Source organism: Salmo salar, chromosome 19 (assembly GCF_965601325.2).
Source record: "Salmo salar chromosome 19, fSalSal1, whole genome shotgun sequence".
Lineage (NCBI taxonomy): Eukaryota > Metazoa > Chordata > Actinopteri > Salmoniformes > Salmonidae > Salmo > Salmo salar.
In genome coordinates this window covers 76,570,381-76,598,080 of record NC_138309.1, presented here as the reverse complement: position 1 = coordinate 76,598,080, position 27,700 = coordinate 76,570,381, and the positions used below count along the sequence as shown (strand labels likewise).

At 42.4% G+C, this 27,700-nt stretch overlaps 1 protein-coding gene across 2 annotated transcripts in view; it reads left to right on the top strand.

Annotated features, from left to right (window-relative positions):
• Positions 1-27,700, top strand: part of LOC106579565 (A-type potassium channel modulatory protein DPP6) — a 142,215-nt gene that overhangs the window by 53,101 nt on the left and 61,414 nt on the right. The gene's annotated exons all lie outside the window — the stretch shown is intronic.

Genomic DNA, 27,700 nt, shown 5'->3' with positions numbered 1-27,700 from the left:
AGAGGAGAGGAGAGGAGAGGAGAGGAGAGGAGAGGAGAGGAGAGGAGAGGAGAGGAGAGGAGAGGAGAGGAGAGGAGAGGAGAGGAGGCTGACACCAGGTACGAGGAGAGGGGAGGGGAAGGAAGGGGAGGACAGGGTTGACACCAGGTAGGTGGAGAGGGGAGGGGCCAGGGTTGACACCAGGTACGTGGAGAGGGGAGGAGAGGAGAGAGGATGGGAGGAGAGGAGAGAGGGTTGACACCAGGTGCGTGTGACTGAGAGGAGAGGGGAAGGGATAGGGTTGACTACCGTACCATATGCACAAACAGGTTTAACATGCAGCGTGTGTCACATTATCTTCCAATGTCACAGAGTAGTGCACTCGTAGCAGCAGTGCAGTGGGCAAACACGAAACATGTTCACTGCATGTAGATGGAGTCTTTTTTTCTGTTATGTGTTCTCACATGGGGCTCCCGAGTGGCGCAGCAGTCTAAGGCACTGCATCTCAGTGCTAGAGGCATCACGACAGACCCTGGTTCGATTCCAGGCTGTATCACAACCGGCCGTGATTGGGAGTCCCATAGGGCGGCACACAATTGGCCCAACGTCGTCTGGGTTAGCGGAGGGTTTGGCCAGGGTAGTTCGTCATTGTAAATAAGAATTTGTTCTTAACTGACTTCAAATCAAACTTTATTTGTCACATGCGCCGAATACAACAAGCGTAGACTTTACCGTGAAATGCTTACATACATGCCCTTAACCAACAGTGCAGTTCAAGAAGAGTTAAGAAAATATTTACCAAATAGACTAAAGTAACGCAATAAGAATAACAATAACGATGCTATATACAGGGGGTACCGGTACCGAGTCAGTGTGCTGGGGTACAGGTTAGTTGAGGTAATTTGTACATGTTGGTAAGGGTGAAGTGACTATGCATAGATAATAAACAACAAATAGCAGCAGTGTACAAAGGGGGGGCAAATGCAAATAGTTCGGTGGTGATTTTATTAATTGTTCAGCGTGACTTGGGGGTAGTAGCTGTTCAGGAGCCTTTTGGTCCTAGACTTGGCGCTCCGCTACCGCTTGCTGTGCGTTAGAAGAGAAAACAGTCTATAACTTGGGTTACTGGAGTCTCTGACAATTTTATGGGCTTTCCTCTGACACCGCCTGGATGGCAAGAAGTTTGGCTCCAGTGATGTACTGGGCCGTACGCCCTACCCTCTGTGCGCCTTACGGTGAGATGCCGAGCAGTTGCCATACCAGGCGGTGATGCAACTGGTCAGGAAACTCTCGATGGTGCCGCTGTAGAACCTTTTGACGATCTGGGGACCCATGCCAAATCTTTTCAGTCTCCTTAGGGGGAAAAGGTTTTGTCGTGCCCTCTTCACCACTGTCTTGGTATATTTGGACCATGATAGTTCGTTGGTGATATGGACACCAAGGACCTTGAAACTCTCGACCCGCTCCACTACAGACCCATCGATATTAATGGGGGCCTGTTCGGCCCTCCTTTTCCTGTGGTCCACGATCACCTCCTTTGTCTTGCTCACATTGAGGGAGAGGTTGTTGTCCTGGCACCACACTGCCAGTTCTCTGACCTCCTCCCTATAGGCCGTCTAATCGTTGTCAGTGATCAGGCCTACCACTGTTGTGTCATCAGCAAACTTGAGGATAGTGTTGGAGACGTGTTTGGCCACGCAGTCGTGGGTGAACAGGGAGTACAGGAGGGGAGTATGTACACACCCCTGAGGGGCCCCAGTCTTAAGGATCAGCGTGGCAGACGTGTTGTTGCCTACTCTTACCACTTGGGGGCAGCCTGTCAGGAAGTCCAGTATCCAGTTGCAGTGGGAGGTGTTTAGTCCCAGGGTCCTTAGCTTAGTGATGAGCTTTGTGGGCACTATGGTGTTGAATGCTGAGCTGTAGCCAATGAACAGCATTCTCACATAGGTGTTCCTTTTGTCCAGGTGGGAAAGGGCAGTGTGGAGTGTGATTGAGATTGTGTCATTTGTGGATCTGTTGGGGCGGTATGCGAATTGGAGTGGGTCTAAGGTGTCCAGGATGATGGTGTTGATGTGAGCCATGACCAGCCTTTCAAAGCACTTCATGGCTACCGACGTGAGTGTTACGGGGCAATAATCATTTAAGCAGGTTACCTTCGCTTCCTTGGGCACAGGGACTATGGTGGTCTGCTTGAAACATGTAGGTATTACAGACTCGGTCAGGGAGAAATTGAAAATGTCAGTGAAGACACTTGGTCCGCGCATGCTTTGAGTACAAGTCCTGGTAATCTGTCTGGCCCAACGGCTTTGTGAATGTTGACCTGTTTAAAGGTTTTGTTAAACCGTTATCACGCGATCATCCAGAACAGCTGGTTCTCTCGTGCATGCTTCAGTGTTGCTTGCCTCAAAGTGAGCATAAAAGGCACTTAGCTCGTCTGGTAGGCTCGCGTCACTGGGCAGCTCGTGTCTGGGTTTCCCTTTGTAGTCTGTAATAATTTTCAAGTCCTGCCACATCCGACGAGTGTCAGAGCCGGTGTAGTAGGATTCAATCTTAATCCTGTGTTGACGCTTTGCTTGTTTGATGGTTCGTCTAAGGCCATAGCGGGATTTCTTATAAGCGTCCGGATTAGTCTGCCGCTCCTTGAAAGCGGCAGCTCTAGCCTTTAGCTCGATGCGGATGTTGCCTGTAATCCATGGCCTTTGGTTGGGATATGTATGTACGGTCACTGTGGGGATGACGTCGTCGATGCACTTATTGATGAAGCCGGTGACTGAGTAGGTGTAGTCCTCAATGCCATTGGATGAATCCCGGAACATATTCAAGTCTGTGCTTGCAAAACAGGCCTGTAGTGTAGCATCCGCATCATCTGACCACTTCCATATTGAGCGAGTCACAGGTACTTCCTGCTTTAGTTTTTGCTTGTAAGCAGGAATCAGGAGGATAGAATTATGGTCAGATTTTCCAAATGGAGGGCGGGGGAGAGCTTTATATGCATCTCTGTGTGTGGAGTAAAGGTGGTCTAGAATTTTCTTTCCTCTGGTTGCACATGTGACATGCTGGTACAAATTTGGTAAAACTGATTTAAGTTTGCCTGCATGAAAGTCCCCAGAAACTAGGAGCGCCGCTTCTGGGTGAGCATTTTCTTCTTTGCTTATGGCTTATAGAGTTGGTTGAGAGTGGTCTTAGTGCCAGCTTCGTTCTGTGGTGGTAAATAGACGGCTACGAATAATATAGATGAGAAGTCTCTTGGTAGAGAGTGTGGTCTACAGCTTATCATAAGGTACTCTATCTCAGGCGAGCAATACCTCAAGACTTCTTTAATATTAGACATCGCACACCAGCTGTTATTGACAAATATGCACACACCCCCACCCCTCATCTTACCAGATGTAGCTTCTCTGTTCTGCCGGTGCATGGATAATCCCGCCAGGTCTATGTTATCCGTATCAACGTTCAGCCACGTCTCTGTGAAACATAAGATATTACAGTTTTTAATGTCCCGTTGATAGGATAATCTTAATCGTAGATCATACATTTTATTTTCCAATGATTGCACGTTAGCAAGAAGAATGGATGGCAGCCTATCAGTAATTCTCTAATATTACGGTATACATGACATTACAGCTGGAACTTAATTTGGCCAATGAAAATGGCTCAACAGAATAAAATCCTCAAAAAAGTTTTGAACAGGCTTATATTGCAGCTACTATCAACAAAGTTGATTGCCTACTGTAGACCTACCCAACAAATGACAGCAATAGGCAAATGCTATTTCTTTTACAACAGGCCTATAATAATCATAATAATAATAATAGTTATTATTAATGACTAAACAGTTGCTAATAAATACGAAAATAAATAAATTAAAGGTTGAAAATTGCATCAAACCTGAACAGTGACTGCACCGTCCTGGCTGTGCAATATCGTTGTCCACTACAATATTCTTCTGTAACTTTAGTTTTACTTCAATGAAAAATAACTCCATCTTCGCAATCAACAGTATCCTAGGCCAAGGCTCCTATTACTTGCTCTCTCTCTCTTTCTCTCTCCTCAGCAGCAGGTGCACGTGAGGTGAGCAGCTGGAACCAGTGTCAGCTGGACCTGAGCTATTCGTTTTATTGAGTTGCAATTAGCTGACATAGATAACAAGCTTGCACAGTTCTCATCAAACAAACATTAAAGGATCAGAGAACAGGTCCAATCGGCTCAGTCTGCAAATCAATTTTAATTGCACATAACCGAGACTGTGGAAATTATATCAGAACCGGCCCAGAGCTGAGACAAAAGTCCAAATTTAGGATCTTGGAATTTCGGGTAAGTTGGTCCCGTGAAGACCTTTAATGCAGACACACATAGTGGCATTTATTTTCCATCGACCTCTTTCTTCTGAAGCCAGTCAGAATGTCCTTCAGATCGCAGTGCTAGCTGTGCCACTAGAGATTCTGGGTTCGAGTCCAGGCTCTGTCGCAGCCGGCCGCGGCCGGGAGACCCATAGGGCGGCGCATAATTGGTCCAGCGAAGTCCGGGAAGGGTTTGGCCGGCAGGGATGTCCTTGTCCCATCACGCACTAGCGACCCCTGTGGCATGCCAGGCGCAGTGCACGCTGACACGGTCGCCAGGTGCACAGAGTTTCCTCCAACACATTGGTGTGCGGTATCCACTTGGTAGTTACAGTCTTGTCTCATCGCTGCAACTCCCGCATGGACCCGGGAGTGGCGAAGGTTGAGAGCCATGCGTCCCCTGAAACACAATCCAATCAAGCCACACTGCTTCTTGACACAATGCCCATTTAACCTGGAAGCCAGCCAATAAAATTAAAAAATAAAATTAAAATTGGGCAAAAAATAAGAAATGAATGACCTTCAAGCTCTGTTTGGGAAGATTTACATGAAAAGCTAATCAATAGGCCATCTGCTTATATTTTAGCTCACAAGAGCCCCTTGATTTTATATTCAGGAGGAGCCATATCGATCAATATAAATGCCAATATATATTATTACCAAGTTACTGAGACAAGTTACTTTTGAAGGTTTTGGCTTGAAGTCGATGAAAGATTACTTTTGACATTCAACCAGATGCTTAAGTCATTTTCTTAACCGTGTGAAGAAAATGGATGCATTTAATCAATTTCTTGCATTTTTCATATGTCTGCTATCAAATGTACATAATCAAAACAGGAAGCTTTCCTCCCACATTTCAATCTACTGTGTATTCAGTGTCTCGGATCATTTAGCTGTCTTGTCCTGATAAATCTGTATCTAAATATGTATTATTTGGATGTGAAATCCCATGTGGAAGTGACTAATGGCATTTTTATCACTAATACTCATTATTAGGCTTGAAAAAGGGTGGGTATATTACTGGAAACCTTCCAAGTTTACCACTAAACTTATCAAGGCACAAGGTGAGATCCAGATGCAGACACAGGAGGCAGATGGTTGGAGTATTACAATGTTTATTAATCCAAAGGGGTAGGCAAGAGAATGGTCGTGGACAGGCAAAAAGGTCAAAACCAGATCAGAGTCCAATAGGTACCGAAGGGCAGGCAGAATCAAGGTCAGGGCAGGCAGGATGATCAGGCAGGTGGGAAAGTAGTCCAGAGTCAGGCAGGGGTCAGAACCGGGAGGCCTATAAGAAGAGAATAGAAAAGGAGTATGGGAAAAACACGCTGGTTGACTTGACTAAACATACAAGACGAACTGGCACAGAGAGATAGGAAACACAGGGATAAATACACAGGGGAAAATAAGCAACACTTGGAGGGTCTTCCCTGTGGCTCAGTTGGTAGAGCATGGTGTGTGCAACGCCAGGGTTGTGGGTTCGATTCTCATGGGGGCCAGTACAAAAAAAAAAAAAAAATGTATGAAATGTATGTATTCACTACTGTAAGTCGCTCTGGATAAGAGCGTCTGCTAAATGACTAAAATGTAAATGTAAAAATGAGGGGGTGGAGACAATCACAGGAACAGGTGAAACAGATCAGAGTGTGACAAAACTACCAGAATTTTGGTATATTCCAAGGATTTTATGTAATCTATCACAAAATATCTAGTGGCCCTTTTGGGTACTTCAGATAATCACAGGTGTCTGTAATTATCTCTCGTGGCCTTATCACAACAAATAAATGAAATTAATAAAAAATATGATTTTCCCCCAAAAAATTGAATGACAAAACTGTAAAACATTATCCTAAATATAAACTAAATATAAACTCAACTTAATGAATACCATTGGTGTTTAATATGAAGGTTTTAGCATGAAATATCCTTTATATATTTTTACACACTTTTTTATTTATTTTACTATCTCAGTTGTCAATGTTTTGGCGTCAAACTGGAGGCAATTGTGAAAAAAGTCAATAGTTGGAAGAGTTGCAGAGTTAATAAAAAATCATGCAATTGTTGATTAGATTCTTTCTTATTATTAATAGGATATTTTCTCTTGAACCATAAAGCCTATCTACTAGACACTCATGGGCAATATGGACACAGATATTAAAACTACATTAATACATTTTTGAATACTTATTCAAGTATATATTATCAAAGTAATAAATTACCAAAGTTATGATAGATTGCCACAGATTTTCTGTTAATTACCAAAATTACGGAAGATCCGGTAACTTTGGTAAACTACCGGTAGCTTTGCAACCCTAAACATTACTATGTAGGCTTGCTTTGTTGTTTTTATTTATGTTTCTTGTAGAGTCAAGGTTTTGTCCATGTCGGCATATTTCCTACCAGAGATTTATCTGGTTTAGTATCCTGAAGTACAGTAGTTCTTCAGTTCCCCCTCACCAGTTTTCTTCCGATGCATGGGCCCACCAAACCAACTGTATCCAAGAGAAAGTGTGCATGAGTTATATGGCCTACCGTGAAAGGCATAAAGCACACAAGACATTCAACCTTTCATTAGCACAATTTTTATTCCATGTAGTGACTTACCCAGTGGTAGATACAATAGACCAATTTAGGCTGCAGCACTAGAGTACTGTACCAGATGCCAAAGGGTCTCAACACCTTGTCAGATCCTACTGTAGGTGTGAACTGTTCCCCCCCTTCTTCTTCATTTCTCTTTTCATATTTTAGAGACAGCTGTGAGGGGAAATGTAGAGGTGAAAGTGACAGCCATCAGGGCAGACCTGAGGATTGAACCCCGTCTGGGGCAATGTGTTGTCCTGAGTTGGCAGCACTAAACCAGATTCTGACACAAACTGTTCCCCTCTGCCGTTGCCTCTTCTGGTCTTAGACTCCCTCCCACTGTCTGTCCATTTTGGTTGCCAATACCGGTCTGACTTCTGTAGCAGAGAGGGACTGTGGGAGTCAGAGGGGACTGTGGAGACTGGACATGTGACATCTCCAGCTTGCAACCCTCCCTATAATCCCCCATTGCCTCCCTTCAAACTCCTACACAGTGTGCCCAAGCAGAACTTTTCACAAAGGGCATCCCAGTTGGCTCTCACAGACTACTCATTACTGGGAGTTTGTAGGGCTATTTGATCAAATGGTAAAAATTTGATCAAATAAAAAAATCCATTGGTTAATAAAAAGAGGCTTAAGGAGATTTAGTGGATTAATTAGCTATCCACAACAACCCAAAACAACAACTGGATGATGGGGCTGAGTGATTTATCCGCTTTTTCTTATCTGCTTCTGGCTTTATTCACTTCTTTAAAGTGATTCCTTGAAGACCAATACATGTGTGTTTGCTTTGAAAGAGTTTGGTGTATTTGTTAAGGATTAGGTTTTTCCAGGAGATGGGAGTCCAACTCCCTGGACATATTACACAACCTGCAGTCCAGTTGTGCAAATAATCCTGCACCAAAATCACCACTTCCACCTCTTAACCTACCCCTCGTGATTCTGACACCATTCTGTACTGCTCAATGCAGTAAATAGTCATTTAAACAAGACATGCGGATCCATCTGTACACCAGACCCACATAAACAAATACTACAGCTGCCTATAGAATCCTACAGTACTTACTATAGAATTCTGCAGTAAACTGTAGAAGACTGTAGCATACTATACTACAAAACTGTAGTATCCCTCTAACATGTGTAGTACTTACTATAGAATATTGTAGTATACTGTAGAATACTATAGTAAATACTACAGTATTATCCACACAAAAAACACTGTAGTAAATATGACAGTAATGTCCACAAAGACACAACACTGTAAAATATAGTAAACACTACAGTATTTAATTTGCATATACCCTGCCCATTCTCCTCCCCCATATCCCAATGTGCCACCCATAGAAACCTGCATGCCAAGTTTAAACCGTATATATCTCTACAGGCTTTAGACAAGAGCAGAACCTCTGAACTGTCCGTTCAGACCCAAGTCCTACCTTATGGAAGATGTGCTATTTTAGTATTTCTCCAGTAGGTTTCCTCAAGGAGAAAGCCTCCACATCTATCAAATATAGTAAAACACAAACACAAATACTACAGTAATGTCCCCCTCAGAAAACACGTAGCCCACCCGTAAATACTACATTATACTACAGTCCACCAAAACACTACAGTAAATACTACAGTATACTATAGTCCACCAAAACACTACAATAAATACTACAGTATACTACAGTCCACCAAAACACTACAGTAAATACTACAGTATACTACAGTCCACCAAAACACTACAATAAATACTACAGTCCACCAAAACACTACAGTAAATACTACAGTATACTACAGTCCACCAAAACTCTACAGTAAATACTACAATATACCACAGTCTACAAAAACACAACATTAATTACTATAGTGTCACGCCTGCTCCCGCTCTCCCTCTTTGGCGCTGAAGGGCTCCAGGCTGCCCTTCATAACGCATACCTGTCACCATCATCACGCACAGCTGCGCAATATTGGACTCACCTGGACTCCATTACCTTGTCGATTACTCCCTCTATATCTCTGTGGTCCTCAGTTTGTTCCATGTCAGCATTGATTTTTCCCCTGTCCAGACGCTATTCCTGTTCTGTATCATGTCTGTATTTCATTAAATGTTGATCCTTACATATATTATATACTACAGTTTTCTTTTACTACAATATTTGTACTATAGTTAACTGTAAACACTACGGTATAGTACAGTATACTACAGCAAATAGCACAGTATTCACTGTAGTGTTTTTGCGGACATTAGACTTTAGTCTGCAAACACACTACTGTGAAAGTTATAGTATTTATACCATAGTGAACTATAGTATTTTTTCATGTGGGGAGTTTCCGTAGAAGACCTTATGAATGTTGTTATGAATTGAGCTGGCAGGTCTCCTCCCACTCACTAACAGAAGTTTGTTGATGAATGTTACCCTGCCAAACATCAGGACAAAAACTCTGGGTCCTGATGGTTTTCACTTTCTGAACTTCTCTCTTTACTCACAATGACTAGCTGCTCGCTCTTGTAGCTAAGTCACAGATGGATCCATCACTGGGATGGCACATGCTCCACATCAGTACAAGTGGGTCAGGGTTTCACCGCTGTCTTTATGGGGGGGGGTTCTGTGACTGAGGAGTGACATGCTGATTGACTGACTGACATGCTGACTGACTGACATGCTCACTGACTAACATGCTGAGTGACTGACTGACATGCAGAGTGACTGACTGACATGCAGAGTGGCTGACTGACATGCAGAGTGACTGACTGACATGCTGACTGACTGACTGACTGACATGCTGAGTGACTGACTGACTGACATGCAGAGTGACTGACTGACATGCAGAGCAGAGTGACTGACATGCTGACTGACTGACTGACTGACTGACTGACTAACTGACTGACTGACTGACTGACTGACTGACTGACATGCAGAGTGACTGACTGACATGCAGAGTGACTGACATGCTGACTGACTGACTGACTGACTGACTGACTGACTAACTGACTGACTGACTGACTGACTGACTGACTGACTGACATGCTGAGTGACTGACTGACTGACTGACATGCTGAGTGACTGACTGACATGCAGAGTGACTGACATGCTGAGTGACTGACTGACATGCTGAGTGACTGACTGACATGCAGAGTGACTGACTGACATGCAGAGTGACTGACTGACTGACTGACTGACATGCTGACTGACTGACATGCTCACTGACTAACATGCTGACTGACTGACTGACATGCTGAGTGACTGACTGACATGCAGAGTGACTGACTGACATGCAGAGTGACTGACTGACATGCAGAGTGACTGACTGACATGCTGACTGACTGACTGACTGACTGACATGCTGAGTGACTGACTGACTGACTGACATGCAGAGTGACTGACTGACATGCAGAGTGACTGACTGACATGCAGAGTGACTGACTGACATGCAGAGTGACTGACATGCTGACTGACTGACTGACTGACATGCTGAGTGACTGACTGACTGACTGACTGACATGCAGAGTGACTGACTGACATGCTGAGTGACTGACTGACATGCAGAGTGACTGACATGCTGACTGACTGACTGACTGACTGACTGACTGACTGACTGACTGACTAACTGACTGACTGACTGACTGACTGACATGCTGAGTGACTGACTGACTGACTGACATGCTGAGTGACTGACTGACATGCAGAGTGACTGACATGCTGACTGACTGACTGACTGACTGACTGACTGACTGACTGACTGACTGACTGACTGACATGCTGAGTGACTGACTGACTGACTGACATGCTGAGTGACTGACTGACATGCAGAGTGACTGACATGCTGAGTGACTGACTGACATGCTGAGTGACTGACTGACATGCAGAGTGACTGACTGACTGACTGACTGACTGACTGACTGACTGACTGACTGACATGCTGACTGACATGCTGACTGACTGACTGACATGCAGAGTGACTGACTGACATGCAGAGTGACTGACATGCTGACTGACATGCTGACTGACTGACTGACTGACTGACATAATGAGTGACTGATATGCTGACTGACTGACTGACTGACATGTTGACTGACTGACTGACTGACTGACTGACATGCTGACTGACTGACATGCTGACTGACATGCTGACTGACTGACTGACTGACATGCTTACTGACTTACATGCTGACTGACTAACTGGCTGACATGCTGACTGACTGGCATGCTAAATTATTGACTGACAGACTGACATGCTGACTGACATGATGACTGACATGCTGATTGACTGACTGACATGCTGACTGAATGACATGCTGACTGATTGATATTTTGACTGACTGACTGACTGACTGAATGACATGCTGACTGACTGACTGACAGCTCATTGAAGTCATCAGAGGAGGAACTAGACCCCTTCCGTCACTGGCTATAGCTCTTATATACCCTTGTCTCTGCCTCCAGCTCTGTGAAATACAGCTACTGGCCTATAATAGGTACTGTACTTCTGTCCCTGAACACTGACCCCTGCAATCATACAGAACTCATGTGGCAGGCTGGCAAGATTGCCCATAAGGTGTTATTTTTTATGTTTGAAGGGAGGGAAATACATGGGTTTTCTGTGGTTTCAGTTGCCTTCCGTTTGTTAAAATGATTGGTGTGCAGTAATCGACAATCTAGAATGTCCTTTAAGCCTTGACGTTTCATTTTTGAATCCCAATATAGCTGCAAGTTTTATTTCCTATCAAAGGAAAGCAGAATGTTTCTCTGACTCTTGTAACACGATTAGCAACCCAAATCCCAACAGACCTCCAGTCTAAACCTTGAGAGGGCACACACACACACACACACAAGTGTTTGCACACACAATAAACAGGCAAACACATTGACATACACAGCGTACAATTTATGTACACTTTTACAATCCATGAACATTCTGCCACAGATGCAGTATGATTGGATTACAAGGACAACATTTTCCTTTTTATATTGGTGTGACTGCGCGTTGGTGTGTGTTAATGAGGCAATATGCTTCTGAAATCCCCGGAGAGGGAACATGTGTGGCACAGAATGTTGTGTTCAGATTGGGCGTAACAGACAGCCACGCCACGTTAGTTGTTGCCTCTCCAGAGACAACAGTGACTTTTAGAGGACTCACGTGTACATTGTCTCGGAACCTCCGCTCCGCCGTCTTAGGGTGTTTTCATACTTGGTCCCTTTCAGCCAATTTTTGAGAAGTGTGGTTTGCGTAATTTTTGGTGCAGTGTGAACAGGAACTCAGACCCCTCAAAACAGCCCCTGAAGCGAACTCGAACTGAGACCATCTCGAGAGCAGTGGCGGTCAGTGCTGCTTAAGATGAGGGAGGATGATTTTTTTAAATGATGAGCATGGCCTTATTTCTATTACACCATAATGGATGACTGTCATTCATATTCCGTTCACCTAGCTCAATGTAACATTGATAGGTTTAGGCTACTACATAATACTCCAATTTTACCTGTACCCATCATGAGGTTGCAACAACCTAGCCTATGAATTAAAGTTTACAACGTAGGTGCACAGGTCCAGAGAATTTTGAGTAATCAAGGTGACAGACAGTGACACATTAATACTGCCTGCACCTAGCTGATCTAGGGTGTAATCATTAGTCCAACAATTTCAAACTAGAGTTTCTATTGGAGAAATTCAGGTATGCTTTGCTCCGTTTGCTTCCGTTTAAGAAAGGTTTTTCAACAGAATCGGTGGAATGAATACACCCCTGATCACACGCAAACCATTCACTTTCATAGCAGCCACATAAAAACAGCATGATCACTTTGCTTAGCTGCATTTGGTAGCTAAGTGAATGTAAAAGAAATATAGCTCTCTCTTTCTCTTGCTTCTCCTTAATTTTGGAAGAAATGAATTTGTTAAAAACTGTTCAACTATTGTCTTTCTCTCTCTCTCTCTCTCTCTCTCTCTCCGAGTCAACTACTCACCACATTTTATGCACTGCAGTGCTAGCTAGATGTAGCTTGTTCTTTCAGTATTAGATTCATTCTCTGATCCTTTGATTGGGTGGACAACATGTCAGTTCATGCTGCAAGAGCTCTGATAGGTTGGAGGACGTCCTCTGGAAGTTGTCATAATTACAATAAGTACATTTACATTTAAGTCATTTAGCAGACACTCTTATCCAGAGCGACTTACAAATTGGTGCATTCACCTTATGATATCCAGTGGAACAACCACTTTACAATAGTACATCTATATCTTATTTCTTTTTTGGGGGGGGGGGGGGGGGTTAGGGTCCTGGCGTCGTGAGGGAGCTTGTTCCACCATTGGGATGCCAGAGCAGCGAACAGTTTTGACTGGGCTAAGCGGGAACTGTGCTTCCGCAGAGGTAGGGAGGCGAGCAGGCCAGAGGTGGATGAACGCAGTGCCCTTCTTTGGGTGTAGGGACTGATCAGAGTCTGAAGGTACGGAGGTGCCGTTCCCCTCACAGCTCCGTAGGCAAGCACCATGGTCTTGTAGCAGATGCGAGCTTCAACTGGAAGCCAGTGGAGTGTGCGGAGGAGCGGGGTGATGTGAGAGAACTTGGGAAGGTTGAACACCAGACGGGCTGCGGCGTTCTGGATGAGTTGTAGGGATTTAATGGCACAGGCAGGGAGCCCCGCCAGCAGTGAGTTGCAGTAATCCAGACGGGAGATGACAAGTGCCTGGATTAGGACCTGCGCCGCTTCCTGTGTAAGGCAGGGTTGTACTCTGCGAATGTTGTAGAGCATGAACCTACAGGATCGAGTCACCGCCTTGATGTTAGCGGAGAACGACAGGGTGTTGTCCAGGGTCACGCCAAGGCTCTTAGCACTCTGGGAGGAGGACACAATGGAGTTTTCAACCGTGATGGCGAGATCATGGAACGGGCAGTCCTTCCCCGGGAGGAAGAGCAGCTCCGTCTTGCTGAGGTTCAGCTTGAGGTGGTGATCCGTCATCCACACTGATATGTCTGCCAGACATGCAGAGATGCGATTCGCCACCTGGTTATCAGAAGGGGGAAAGGAGAAGATTAATTGTGTGTCGTCTGCGTAGCAATGATAGGAGAGACCATGTGAGGATATGACAGAGCCAAGTGACTTGGTGTATAGTGAGAATAGGAGAGGGCCTAGAACTGAGCCCTGGGGGACACCAGTGGTGAGAGCACGTGGTGCGGAGACGGATTCTCGCCACGCCACCTGGTAGGAGCGACCTGTCAGGTAGGACGCAATCCAAGAGTGAGCCGCGCCGGAGATGCCCAACTCGGAGAGGGTGGAGAGGAGGATCTGATGGTTCACAGTATCAAAGGCAGCAGATAGGTCTAGAAGGATGAGAGCAGAGGAGAGAGAGTTAGCTTTAGCAGTGTGGAGAGCCTCCGTGACACAGAGAAGAGCAGTCTCAGTTGAATGACCAGTCTTGAAACCTGACTGATTTGGATCAAGAAGGTCATTCTGAGAGAGATAGCAAGAGAGCTGGCCAAGGACGGCACGCTCAAGAGTTTTGGAGAGAAAAGAAAGAAGGGATACTGGTCTGTAGTTGTTGACATCAGAGGGATCGAGTGTAGGTTTTTTGAGAAGGGGTGCAACTCTCGCTCTCTTGAAGACGGAAGGGACGTAGCCAGCGGTCAAGGATGAGTTGATGAGCGAGGTGAGGTAGGGGAGAAGGTCTCCAGAAATGGTCTGGAGAAGAGAGGAGGGGATAGGGTCAAGTATATGGAAGAGAGTGAGAACCATGAGCCTCCTAGGTTTTGTATTGAAGTCAATGTATCCGGAGGAAGACAGAAGCTAGCTGTTCTCCGGCTACACAATCGTGCTACCCTATAGAGTGCTGCTGAGGCTCCTGTAGACCTTCATTACAAATCAGTGTGTTTTAATCAATTATTTGGTGACATTGATATATTTAGTGTAGTTTTATCTAAAATTATACCTTTTTGAATGTTTTCACTTTTTGTATGAAATTCACTGAGGGGGATGGTCCTCCTCTTCCTCCTCTGTGGAGCCTCCACTACTCAAGAGGTGGTCTGACATCGATTAGCCTGAATTTCATGGTCCGGTTCCATTTTCTTTTAGGGCAATGTGAACAGAAAGCTCCCCAGGTTCGCTTGTCATTATTCCCTCACCACATACTAGACTACTGCAAAACAGTTTCCCTGCCATTACCCCTCACACTAGACTACTGAAACACAGTTTCCCCTGCTATAACCCCTCACACTAGACTACTGCTACACCGTTTCCCCTGACATAACCCCTCACACTAGACTACTGCAACACCGTTTCCCCTGCTATAACCCCTCACACTAGACTACTGAAACACAGTTTCCCCTGCCATAACCCCTCACACTAGACTACTGAAACACAGTTTCCCCTGCCATAACCCCTCACACTAGACTACTGCAACACAGTTTCCCCTGCCATAACCCCTCACACTAGACTACTGCAACACCGTTTCCCCTGCCATAACCCCTCACACTAGACTACTGCAACACTGTTTCCCCTGCTATAACCCCTCACACTAGACTACTGCTACACCGTTTCCCCTGACATAACCCCTCACACTAGACTACTGCAACACTGTTTCCCCTGCCATAACCCCTCACACTAGACTACTGCAACACCGTTTCCCCTGCTATAACCCCTCACACTAGACTACTGCAACACCGTTTCCCCAGACATAACCCCTCACACTAGACTACTGCAACACCGTTTCCCCTGACATAACCCCTGACACACTAGACTACTGTAACACCGTTTCCCCTGCTATAACCCCTCATACTAGACTACTGCAACACCGTTTCCCCTGCTATAACCCCTCACACTAGACTATTGCAACACCGTTTCCCCTGACATAAACCCTGACACACTAGACTACTGCAACACCGTTTCCCCTGCCATAACCCCTCACACTAGACTACTGCAACACCGTGTCCCTGACATAACCCCTCACACTAGACTACTGACACAACCCCTCACACTAGACTGCTGACATAACCCCTCAAACTAGACTACTGTAACACCGTTTCCCCTGACATAACCCCTTACACTAGACTACTGACATACCCCTCACACTAGACTACTGTAACACCGTTTCCCCTGACATAACCCTTACACTAGATTACTGTACACCGTTTCCCCTGCCATAACCCCTCACACTAGACTACTGCAACACCGTTTCCCCTGCTATAACCCCTCACACTAGACTACTGCAACACCGTTTCCCCTGCCATAACCCCTCACACTAGACTACTGCAACACTGTTTCCCCTGCTATAACCCCTCCACTAGACTACTGCAACACCGTTTCCCCTGACTATAACCCCTCACACTAGACTACTGTGACACCGTTTCCCCTGCCATAACCCCTCACACTAGACTACTGCAACACCGTTTCCCCTGCTATAACCCCTCACACTAGACTACTGCAACACCGTTTCCCCTGACTATAACCCCTGACACACTAGACTACTGCAACACCGTTTCCCCTGCCATAACCCCTCACACTAGACTACTGCAACACTGTTTCCCCTGACATAACCCCTCACACTAGACTACTGTAACACCGTTTCCCCTGACATAACCCCTTACACTAGACTACTGTAACACCGTTTCCCCTGCTATAACCCCTCACACTAGACTACTGCAACACAGTTTCCCCTGACTATAACCCCTCACACTAGACTACTGCAACACTGTCTCCCCTGCTATAACCCCTCACACTAGACTACTGCAACACCGTTTCCCCTGACATAACCCCTCACACTAGACTACTGCTACACCGTTTCCCCTGCCATAACCCCTCACACTAGACTACTGCAACACCGTTTCCCCTGCTATAACCCCTCACACTAGACTACTGCAACACCGTTTCCCCTGCCATAACCCCTCACACTAGACTACTGCAACACCGTTTCCCCTGACATAACCCCCCACACTAGACTACTGCAACACTGTCTCCCCTGCCATAACCCCTCACACTAGACTCCTGCTACACCGTTTCCCCTGACATAACCCCTCACACTAGACTACTGCAACACTGAACGCCGTTTCTTTGAAACCCAACAGAACGCCGTTACTTTAACAACCCAACCAAACACGTTACTTTAAAAACCCAACCATACACCGTTACTTTAACAACCCAACCATACACCGTTACTTTAACAACCCAACCAAACACGTTACTTTAACAACCCAACCAAACACGTTACTTTAACAACCCAACCAAACACCGTTACTTTAACAACCCAACCATACACCGTTACTTTAAAAACCCAACCAAACACCGTTACTTTAACAACCCAACCAAACACGTTACTTTAACAACCCAACCAAACACGTTACTTTAGACAACCCAACCAAACACGTTACTTTAACAACCCAACCAAACACGTTACTTTAACAACCCAACCAAACACGTTACTTTAACAACCCAACCAAACACGTTACTTTAACAACCCAACCAAACACGTTACTTTAACAACCCAACCAAACACGTTACTTTAACAACCCAACCAAACACGTTACTTTAACAACCCAACCAAACACGTTACTTTAACAACCCAACCAAACACGTTACTTTAACAACCCAACCAAACACGTTACTTTAACAACCCAACCAAACACGTTACTTTAACAACCCAACCAAACACGTTACTTTAACAACCCAACCATACACCGTTACTTTAACAACCCAACCAAACACGTTACTTTAACAACCCAACCAAACACGTTACTTTAACAACCCAACCAAACACGTTACTTTAACAACCCAACCAAACACGTTACTTTAAAAACCCAACCAAACACGTTACTTTAACAACCCAACCATACACGTTACTTTAAAAACCCAACCAAACACGTTACTTTAACAACCCAACCAAACACGTTACTTTAACAACCCAACCAAACACGTTACTTTAACAACCCAACCAAACACGTTACTTTAAAAACCCAACCAAACACGTTACTTTAACAACCCAACCAAACACGTTACTTTAACAACCCAACCAAACACGTTACTTTAAAAACCCAACCAAACACGTTACTTTAACAACCCAACCAAACACGTTACTTTAACAACCCAACCAAACACGTTACTTTAACAACCCAACCAAACACCGTTACTTTAACAACCCAACCATACACCGTTACTTTAACAACCCAACCAAACACGTTACTTTAACAACCCAACCAAACACGTTACTTTAACAACCCAACCAAACACCGTTACTTTAACAACCCAACCATACACCGTTACTTTAACAACCCAACCAAACACGTTACTTTAACAACCCAACCAAACACCGTTACTTTAACAACCCAACCAAACACGTTACTTTAACAACCCAACCAAACACGTTACTTTAAAAACCCAACCAAACACCGTTACTTTAGAAACCCAACCAAACACGTTACTTTAACAACCCAACCATACACCGTTACTTTAACAACCCAACCATACACGTTACTTTAACAACCCAACCATACACGTTACTTTAAAAACCCAACCAAACACGTTACTTTAACAACCCAACCATACACCGTTACTTTAACAACCCAACCAAACACGTTACTTTAAAAACCCAACCCAACACGTTACTTTAAAAACCCAACCAAACACGTTACTTTAAAAACCCAACCAAACACCGTTACTTTGAAAACCCAACCAAACACCTTTACTTTGAAAACCCAACTGAAAACCGTTACTTTGAAAACCCAACCATACACCATTACTTTTAAAACCTAACCGAACACCTTTACTTTTAAAACCCAAATGAACTCCGTTACTTTGAAAACCAAACCGAACACCGTTTCTTTAAAACCCAACTGAACACCGTTACTTTAAAACCCAACTGAACACCGTTACTTTGAAAACCAAACCGAACACCGTTTCTTTAAAACCCAACTGAACACCGTTACTTTAAAACCCAACTGAACACTGTTACTTTAAAACCCAACTGAACACTGTTTCATTAAAACCCAACGGAACACCGTTACTTTAAAACCCAACTGAACACCGTTTCTTTAAAACCCAACTGAACACTGTTTCTTTAAAACCCAACTGAACACTGTTACTTTATAACCCAACTGAACACTGTTACTTTAAAACCCAACTGAACACTGTTACTTTATAACCCAACTGAACACTGTTACTTTATAACCCAACTGAAAACTGTTACTTTAAAACCCAACTGAACACTGTTACTTTAAAACCCAACTGAACACTGTTACTTTATAACCCAACTGAACACCGTTTCTTTAAAACCCAACTGAACACCATTACTTTAAAACCCAACTGAACACTGTTACTTTAAAACCCAACTGAACACTGTTACTTTAAAACCCAACTGAACACTTGTTCTTTAAAACCCAACTGAACACTGTTACTTTAAAACCCAACTGAACACTGTTACTTTATAACCCAACTGAACACTTGTTCTTTAAAACCCAACTGAACACCGTTACTTTATAACCCAACTGAACACCGTTACTTTATAACCCAACTGAACACCGTTACTTTAAAACCCAACTGAACACTGGTTCTTTAAAACCCAAGGGAACAGCTTAACTGGATTTACCATCTTATCTCTGACTTTGTCTTTGGACACACTGATGAAAAGTTGCGATTTTCTGACCTAACATTGTTATCTGTTTTGAAGTGATACTACTGTGGAATGAAAGGGCAGAAAAGATTGCTTCTACTTTTGCAACCTGTGAGAGAGCATCAACTAATGGGCTTATAGTACTGAAAATTCCATTTTGTCTCTGGTTGCTTCTTAACTTTTTGTGTCACTTTCACTGGGCAATAAGCTGACCTCAAAACTTCCTTGATTAAGTGAATCATGAAGAAAATATTTGATGATTCCTTTGAACATGTATGTTGTCCTTGATATGACCCCCATTGGTATTATGTTGGTCTTCATCAGATGTCCATGTATTACAATAGACACTACTAATTTATATCCCCTCCAAGGTTTAGCTACAATTCTCTCCTCTACAATCCCTACTCCTCATTTTCTCCAAGTGACTGAATATCTCTGCTACAGAAACCAAATTAAACAAATCAGATATTGCATTTAGGTTTTTTTCATGCCTAGTATGAATATCTGAAAAGAGTCACACGGCAGACAGAGAGCTTGCACGATCTGATCTGATGGTTTGAATTACGCGGAAATGAATCTGGTTATCCCAGACATCTGGTGTAAAGAGACCAGCCCATTTCACTGATCAGATATTCTATCGGTCTTAACCAGAGTGTAGAGCGAAAGATGATTGTGTTTTGCTACATTACACACTTTGTCTTCTGTTGTTTTCTTCCCCCCCTCACTGCTATAGTCATACTATTCATGTCTTGAGTGTAAATAGAAATCGAAAAGATGTAATTGAAGATCACAATGTGTTGAAAATACAAATTAATGTTGTCAGTGTTTTTGAAAGAAATGGTCGCTGCATGGAATCGATGCAGATGTGTCACTAGTCACAACACCCATCCCTATTCTTAAGGTTTTCCCCCCATTAATCATATATTCACAACTCCTGTTGTCTGAGCATGTATGTTCAAAGACTCAGTGACGTCAAACAAATGTGCCATATGAAAGAATGCATTACCCAGTGTTGCTTCGTGTTCTCCACCATAGAGTTATAAACACTACAGGGACATAGTTATAAACACTACAGGAAACATAGAGTTATAAACATTACAGGAAACATAGAGTTATAAACACTACAGGAAACGTAGAGTTATAAACATTACAGGAAACGTAGAGTTATAAACATTACAGGAAACAGAGTTATAAACATTACAGGAAAAGTAGCGTTATAAACATTACAGGAAACATAGAGTTATAAACATTACAGGAAACATAGATGTTATAAACATTACAGGAAACATAGAGTTATAAACACTAGAGGAAACAGAGTTATAAACACTACAGGAAACGTAGAGTTATAAACATTACAGGAAACAGAGTTATAAACATTACAGGAAAAGTAGCGTTATAAACATTACAGGAAACATAGAGTTATAAACATTACAGGAAACATAGATGTTATAAACATTACAGGAAACATAGAGTTATAAACACTAGAGGAAACAGAGTTATAAACACTACAGGAAACATAGTTATAAACATTACAGGAAACATAGAGTTATAAACACTACAGGAAACATAGAGTTATAAACACTAGAGGAAACAGAATTATAAACACGAGAGGAAACAGAGTTATAAACACTACATGAAACATAAAACAGAGTTATAAATACTACAGGAAACATAGAGTTATAAACACTACAGGAAACATAGAGTTCTAAACATTACAGGAAATGTAGAGTTATAAACACTGCAGGAAACATAGAGTTATAAACATTACAGGAAATGTAGAGTTATAAACACTAGAGGAAACAGAGTTATAAACACTACAGGAAACATAGAGTTATAAACATTACAGGAAACATAGAGTTATTAACATTACAGGAAACATAGAGTTATAAACACTAGAGGAAACAGAGTTATAAACACTACAGGAAACATAGAGTTATAAACATTACAGGAAACGTAGAGTTATAAACACTACAGGAAACAGAGTTATAAACATTACAGGAAACGTAGAGTTATAAACACTAGAGGAAACAGAGTTATAAACATTACAGGAAACATAGAGTTATAAACACTACATGAAACATAGAGTTATAAACATTACAGGAAACATAGAGTTATAAACATTACAGGAAACGTAGAGTTATAAACATTACAGGAAACAGAGTTATAAACACTACAGGAAACATAGAGTTATAAACATTACAGGAAACATAGAGTTATAAACACTAGAGGAAACAGAGTTATAAACACTACAGGAAACAGAGTTATAAACACTACAGGAAACATAGAGTTATAAACATTACAGGAAACGTAGAGTTATAAACACTACAGGAAACAGAGTTATAAACATTACAGGAAACATAGAGTTATAAACACAAGAGGAAACAGAGTTATAAACACTACAGGAAACAGAGTTATCAACACTACAGGAAACATAGAGTTATAAACATTACAGGAAACATAGAGTTATAAACATTACAGGAAACATAGAGTTATAAACATTACAGGAAACGTAGAGTTATAAACATTACAGGAAATGAAAAAGTTATAAACATTACAGGAAACATAGAGTTATAAACACTACAGGAAACAGAATTATAAACATTACAGGAAACATAGAGTTATAAACATTACAGGAAACGTAGAGTTATAAACATTACAGGAAACATAGAGTTATTAACATTACAGGAAACATAGAGTTATAAACACTAGAGGAAACAGAGTTATAAACACTACAGGAAACATAGAGTTATAAACATTACAGGAAACTGTCACGTCCTGACCAGCAGATGGAGCTATTGTATTAGTTTTGGGGTCAGGACGTGGCAGTTTTTGTATGTGAATGATTGTGTTGTTGATTGGGACTTCCAATTGAAGGCAGGTGTGTTGAGTTGCCTTTGATTGGAAGTCCTATATAGGTGTGTGTGTGTTTTTCTTTGGGGTTGTGGGTGGTTGTTTTTGCACTGCGTTTTATAGCCTGCAGAACTGTTGCTGTTGTCACCTTTATTGTTCTGTTAAGTGGATGCTTTACTCCTTTTTTGGAAATTAAATATGAGTATTCACATACCTGCTGCGCCTTGGTCTTCTCTCCATGATGACTGTTGTTACAGAAACATAGAGTTATAAACATTACAGGAAACGTAGAGTTATAAACATTACAGGAAACATAGAGTTATAAACACTAGAGGAAACAGAGTTATAAACACTAGAGGAAACAGAGTTATAAACACTACAGGAAACATAGAGTTATAAACACTACAGGAAACATAGAGTTATAAACATTACAGGCAAGATAGAGTTATAAACAATAGAGGGGGGGTAAATCCTATGTCCTCCACACAGCCTTCTCAGGGAGATAATGAGCTTGCTTGGCTTGAGGCCTTATTGTATAATAGTTTGTTGGGAGAAAAATGTTGTTTATTGCCTCAAGCTGAGCGTGGCCTCAACTGCCATCCAAACATTGACACAAAAATTATCAATATGCTGACTTTCCCCAATATTACTTCAATAGTATGTGGTGTTTCTGTAATTAATTAAAGTCCCAGTGCAGTCAAAAACGTGATTTCCCTGTGTTGTGTATATAAACTTCCACACTATGAGGCTGGAATAGTACCCCGCTGTCACGTTCTGACCAGTAAAGGGGTTATTTGTTATTGTAGTTTGGTCAGGACGTGGCAGGGGTGTGTTAGTATATGTGTTTATGTAGAGGGGTGTTTGTTTAGAGTATTCCGGGGTTTTTGGTTATGTTCTATGTTTCGTATTCTAGGATCTGTCTATGTTGTGTATTTCTTTGTGTTTGCCTGGTATGGCTCTCAATCAGGAACGCTGTACATCGTTGTTGCTGATTGAGTGTCATACTTAGGTAGCCTGTTTTCACCTATCCCTTTGTGGGAAGTTGTTGTTGCATAGCTGTGTGTGTAGCCTGCAATCCTGTTCGTTCGATCGGTTTCTTGTTTTGTTTGTTCAGTGTTCAATAAAGTCACTATGAGCACTCAACCCGCTGCGCCTTGGTCCACTACGTACGATGGCCTTTACACCCGCAAAACACCAGTCTCAATGTCAACAGTGAAGAGGCGACTGCTGGCCTTCTAGGCAGAGTTGCAAAGAAAAAGCCATATCTCAGACTGGCCATTAAAAAGAAAAGATTAAGATGGGCAAAAGAACATAGACACTGGACAGAGGAACTCTGCCTAGAAGGCCAGCATCCCGGAGTCACCTCTTCACTGTTGACTTTGAGACTGGTGTTTTGCGGGTTCTATTTAATGAAACTGCCAGTTGAGGACTTGTGAGTAGTCTGTTTCTCAAGCTAGACACTCTAATGTACTTGTCCTCTTGCTCAGTTGTGCACCGGGGCCTCCCACTCCTCTTTCTATTCTGGTTAGAGCCAGTTTGCACTGTTCTGTGAAGGGAGTAGTACACAGCGTTGTACGAGATCTTCAGTTTCTTGGCAATTTCTCGCATGGAATAGCCTTCGTTTCTCAGAACAGTTTCAGAAGAAAGGTCTTTGTTTCTGGCCATTTTGTGCCTGTAATCGAGCAGACAAATGCTGATGCTCCAGTTACTGAACTAGTCTAAAGAAGGCCAGTTTTATTGCTTCTTTAATCAGAACAACAGTTTTCAGCTGTGCTAACATAATTGCAAAAGGGTTTTCTAATGATCAATTAGCCTTTTAAAATGATAAACTTGGATTAACTAACACAACGTGCCATTGGACCACAGGAGTGATGGTTGCTGATAATGGGCCTCTGTACGCCTATGTAGATATTCCATAAACAATCTGCTGTTTCCAGCTACAATAGTCATTTACAACATTAACAATGTCTACACTGTATTTCTGATCAATCTGATGTTTCTAAGTGACCCCAAACTTTTGAACGGTAGTTTATATATTCCGGACTCTGACATTGTTCATTCTGATATTTCTTAATTATTATTATTATTAAAAATATAGATTTTGGGGTTATTGTATTGCTAGATATTACTGCACTGTTGGAGCTATAAACATAAGCATTGCGCTGCACCTGCGATAACATCTGCAAATCTGTATGTGACCAATAAACGTTGATGTGATTTGATTAATACTGTGAAATTGTTAAAATTATGATAATACCCTTTTAGTGTAAGAGCCATTTGAAAAGACTGCCAGAAATTTCAGCCTGTTTTGGTGGGATGGAGTTTTGGCCTTCCTGGTGATATCACCATGCCGTAAATTGGTTAATAGACCAATAAGAAGAGAGTTCCAAACCTCTCTGTCAATAACAGCTATTTTTCAGTTTTCCACTCCCTACTCAGACCACTCCCAGACAGTGTAAGCAACATTCTTGCTTGAGAAATTGCTCTTTTTTTATTTTCCTTTTATCTTCGAAGGACAGATATCTTTTTGGATTTTTTACAGCTTTTCTGCTACATATACATTTTACAAATACATTTTACATATACATTTTGCATACGCATTTTACATACATGGTACTTTTATATAAAGCAGTCACCTAACAATAATACATTACCAAACATAAGCTCTTTAATCCCACCCCTCAGCCATTCTCAGCCCATCCCACCTATCACTGTAGACCACCCTCGTTTGGTTTCCATGTGCCATATATTTTTAAATTGTGCTGTCATTTTTTTACCTTTCTAATCGTATAGTGTCCACAGATTGTGAGCTAAAGATGAAAACCTTTCGTATGAGTATTATTATATTATTTATTGACTGACTATGTCTTTCCAAATCGTCCAACACTGCTAATTTGTAAGGTTAATTTTAAGTGCATGTTGTGATTTTTTGACCATTCCTGAACCTGTGACCAGAAACAAGCTACATAGGGTCAATACCAGAAGAAACGATCTATTGAAGTCGGAAGTTTACATACACCTAACACGGAACCCAAACCGGCTGTGCGCGTGCGCCATCATGCGCAAACATGCGCCATCGTGCATACATTTATTTTGTCCCCACACACCAAACGTGATCACGACACGCAGGTTAAAATATTTAAAAAAACTATGAACCAATTACATTAATTTGGTGACAGGTCGAAAAGCATTAAACATTTATGGCAATTTAGCTAGCTAGCTTGCACTTGCTAGCTAATTTGTCCTATTTAGCTAGCTTGCTGTTGCTAGCTAATTTGTCCTGGGATATAAACATTGAGTTGTTATTTTACCTGAAATGCACAAGGTCCTCTACTCCGACAATTAATCCACACATAAAACGGTCAACCAAATCATTTCTTGTCATCTATTCTCTTTCCAGGCTTTTTCTTCTTTGAACTTATATGGTGATTGGCATCTAAACTTTCATAGTATTACCACGACGACCGACAACACAGTTCGTCTTTCAATCACCCACGTGGGTATAACCAATGAGGAAATGGCATGCTTCTATAAACCAATGAGGAGATGGGAGAGGCAGGACTGCACCGCGATCTGCGTCACAAATAGAGCTGACTTCTATTTTAGCCCTTGGCAATGCAGATGCTCGTTAACGCGCGCAAGCAGTGTGTGTGCAATAATTGAATAATATAGATTTCAAAATGTATTTTGCAATGCTCGCACACGCGACGCGAGCGGTGTAGTCAGGGTATTTGCCAAATACATTTAAACTCAGTTTTTCACAATTCCTGACATTTAATCCCAGTAAAAAATGCCCTGTCTTAGGTCAGTTAGGATCACCACTTTATTTTAAGAATGTGAAATGTCAGAATAATAATAGAGAAAATAATTTATTTCAGCTTTTATTTCTTTCATCACATTTCCAGTGGGTCAGAAGTTACATACACTCAATTAGTATTTGGTAGCATTGCCTTTAAATTGTTTAACTTGGGTCAAACGTTTTGGGGAGCCTTCTACAAGCTTCCCACAATAAGTTGGGTGAATTTTGGCCCATTCCTCCTGACAGAGCTGGTGTAACTGAGTCACATTTGTAGGCTTCCTTGCTCGCACACGCTTTTTCAGGTCTGCCCACAAATGTTCTATAGGATTGAGGTCAGGGCTTCATAATGGCCACTCCAATACCTTGACTTTGTTGTCCTTAAGCCATTTTTCCACAACTTTGGAAGTATGCTTGGGGTCATTGTCCATTTGGAAGACCCATTTGCGACCAAGCTTCAACTTCCTGACTGATGTCTTGAGATGTTGCTTCAATATACCCACATAATTTTCCTACCTCATGATGCCATCTATTTTGTGAAGTGCATCAGTCCCTACAGCAGCAAAGCACCCCCACAACATAATGCTGCCACCCCTGTGCTTCACGGTTGGGATGGTGTTCTTCGGCTTGTAAGCATCCCCCTTTTTCCTCCAAACATAACGATGGTCATTATGGCCAAACAGTTCTATTTTTGTTTCATCAGACCAGAGGACATTTCTCCAAAAAGTACGATCTTTGTCCCCATGTGCAATTGCAAACCGTAGTCTGGCTTTTTTTTATGGCAGTTTTGGAGCAGTGGCTTCTTTGTTGCTGAGCAGCCTTTCAGGTTATGTCGATATAGGACTCGTTTTACTGTGGATATAGATATATTTGTACTTGTGTCCTCCAGCATCTTCACAAGGTCCTTTGCTGTTGTTCTGGGATTGATTTGCACTTTTTGCACCAAAGTACGTTCATCTCTAGGAGACAGAACGCGTCTCCTTCCTGAGCGGTATGACGGCTGCGTGGATCCATGGAGTTTATACTTGCGTACTATTGTTTGTACAGATGAATATGGAACCTTCAGGTGTTGGGAAATTGGTCCCAAGGATGAACCAGACTTGTGGAGGTCTACAATTTTTTTTCTGAGGTCTGGCTGATTTCTTTTGATTTTCCCATGATGTCAAGCAAAGAGGCACTGAGTTTAGGCCTTGAAATACATCCACAGGTACACCTCCAATTGACTCAAATGATGTCAATGAGCCTTTCAGAAGCTTCTAAAGCCATGACATCATTTTCTGGAATTTTCCAAGCTATTTAAAGGCACAGTCAACTTAGTTTATGTAAACTTCTGGCCTACTGGAATTGTGATACAGTGAATTATAAGTGAAATAAACTGTCTGTAAACAATTGTTGTAAAAAATACTTGTGTCATGCACAAAGTAGATGACCTAACCGACTTGCCAAAACTATAGTTAGTTAACAAGAAAGTTGTCGAGTGATTGAAAGCCAGTTTTAATGACTCCAACCTAAGTGTATGTAAACTTCCGACTTCAACTGTATGTAGCATTCTGTTGGTGGCAATAATTTTATGTAATAA